This window comes from Macaca nemestrina, chromosome 15, assembly GCF_043159975.1.
Source record: "Macaca nemestrina isolate mMacNem1 chromosome 15, mMacNem.hap1, whole genome shotgun sequence".
Taxonomy (NCBI): Eukaryota; Metazoa; Chordata; class Mammalia; order Primates; family Cercopithecidae; genus Macaca; species Macaca nemestrina.
Window position 1 is genome coordinate 5,240,922 of NC_092139.1, and position 2,881 is coordinate 5,243,802.

Sequence of the window (2,881 nt, forward strand, 5' to 3'; positions counted from 1 at the left end):
CACATGGCATGGACTTGAGAGCAGTTTTTAGAAGCTTGAAGTAATCTCCCAAAAGACGACCAGGACCACAGCCCTAAAATGGCAAGGAACTGAATTCTGCCAACCCTCTGAATAAGTATGAAAGAGGACCCCAAAGTCCTGATGAGGATATAGCCCCCCACCCTTTGATTTCAGCCTGGTGACCTTGAGCACAGAACCTAGCCATGCCATGCCTGGACTCCTAACCCACAGAAAATGTGTTTTTGCAGGTTTCTAAGCCATTATATATGTGACAATTTGTTATGCAGCATTAAAAATAGATACACTGGCCAGGTGTGGTGGCTCATACCTGTAATTCCAGCACTTTGGGAGGCTGAGACAGGTGGATCACCTGAAGTCAGGAGTTCCAGACCAGCCTGGCCAACATGGAGAAACCTCATCTCCACTAAAAATACAGAAAAAAAAAAAAAAAAAACTTGGCTAGGTATGGTGGCGTGCACCTGTAATCCTAGCTACTTGGGAGGCCGAGACAGGAGAATCGTTTGAATCCAGGAGGCAGAGGTTGCAGTGAACCAAGATTGTGCCACTGCACTCTAGCCTGGGCAACAGTGAGACTTTGTCTTAAAAAGAAAAAAAAAAAAGATACACTGCCTAAAATTCTCTGTTTTGGGTAAAATTCTCTTTGTTTTTCTGTTTAGTTTCTTTGCCTTATGCCTGCATATCTTAAAAATTTAGTAACTTCTCTGTCATTTCTCACCAGCATCTGGGTCCTTTAGACCTGCCTCACTTGGCAGTCCCAAATGTCAACATATGTCTCTCCAGCCAAATGAGACGTCCCAAGACTCTGCTAGCCTTTCTGGGGGCATAGGCTCTTCATCTCCCCCTTTCTTTAAGAACCAGCAAACATCTGGAGGGAAGAATGGCTGCAGACTGTTGGCTCATTTTCTGTTCCCTTTTCTTTGAGATCTTAACCCCTGAAGACTAGGCCACCTTAGTATCTCTCCAGCTTATCAGATAATTTTTTTTTTCTAATTGTTCTCAGGCAAAGTGTCATCAGAACCAGGAAAAGATATCTCCCAGACCTTTTACTCTGAGCCTCATGCCATACCATCTCCTGAATAAGTATAGGACTTCCAATTCCACAATGACAGCATAAACACAAGATGCTTTCACTCAACCCCCCTCCCACAGAAAACCAAAACCAAATATATAGCAGTGAGAGATGATCGCTAGCAATATCTCAGAACTCAAATATTAGGATTAGACAGTTCATAGTAGCCTTGGTTCATCTCACTAATGATCTACCACAGGGAAGTGAAAAAAATTCAAGTAGATGGTAAGAGAATCAGACTGTCATATCCACAACACTCCTCCCCACAAACTGTTTTGCACCAAGCTCATAAAAAAATATCCCCCAACTCAATGTCTTTTCTTTATTTTTTTATTTCAATAGGTTTTTGGGGAACAGGTGGTGTTTGGGTACATGTAAGTTATTTACTGGTGATTTATGAGAATTTGTTTGACCCATCACCCAGGCAGTGTACACCATACCCAACATGTAGTCTTTTACCCCTCACCCCCCTCCCACCCTTTCCCTGAGCCCCAAAGCCCATTGTGTAATTCTTATGCCTTTGCATCCTCATAGCTTAGCTCCCACTTGTGATTGAGAACATATGATGCTTGGTTTTCCATTCCTGAGGTACTTCACTTAGAATAATGGTTTCAAATTCCATCCAGGTTGCTGCAATGCCATTATTTTATTCTGGCATTATTTTATTATTTTATTCTGTCTTATAGCTGAGTAGTATTCCATGGTGTGTGTGTGTGTGTATGTGTATATATATGTGTGTGTGTATATATATACGAATATATATACACACATACACACACATATATAGTATTATATATATTATATATATATAGTGTATGTATATATATGCACACATATATACATATATATATTACAATTTCTTCATCCACTCATTGATTGATGGGCATTTGGGCTGGTTCCATATTTTTGCAATTGTGAATTGTGCTGCTATAAACATGCATGTGCAAATATCTTTTTATATAATAACTTCTTTTCCTCTGGGTAGATATTCAGTAGTAAGATTGCTGGTTCAAATGGTAGTCCTATTTTTAGTTATTTAGGGACTCTCCAAGCTGTTTTCCATAGTGGTTACACTAGTTTACATTCCCATTAGCAGTGTAAAAGTGTTGCCTTTTCACCTCATCCATGCCAACATCTATTATTTTTTTATTTTGTGATTATGGCCACTCTCACAGGAGTGAGGTGGTATTACGTTTTGGTTTTGTTTTGCATTTCCCTGATCATCAGTGATGTTGAACATTTTTTCATGTTTGTTGCCCATTTGTATATCTTCTCTTGAGAATTGTCTATTCATGTCATTAGACCACTTTCTGATGGGACTGTTTATTTTTTTCTTGCTAATTTCTGTGAGTTCGTTGTAGATTCTGGATATTAGTCCTTTGTCGAATGTATAGATTGCAAACATTTTCTCCCACTCTGTAGGTTGTCTGTTTACTCTGCTGATTGTTTCTTTTGCTTTGTAGAAGCTTTTTAGTTTAATTAAATCCCATCTATTTATTTTTGGTTTTGCTGCATTTGCTTTTGGGTTCTTGGAAGTCTGCCTAAGCCAATGTCTAGAAGGGTTTTTCCAATGTTATAATCTAGAATTGTTATGGTTTCAGGTCTTAAATTTAAGTCTTTGCTCCATCTTGAGTTGATTTTTGTATAAGGTGAGAGATGAGGTTCCAGTTTCATTATTTTACATGTGGCTTGTCAATCATCCCAGCAACATTTGTTCAATAAAGTGTCCTTTCCACAAGGTATGTTTCATTTGCTTTGTCAAATATCAGTTGGCTGTAAATATTTGGCTGT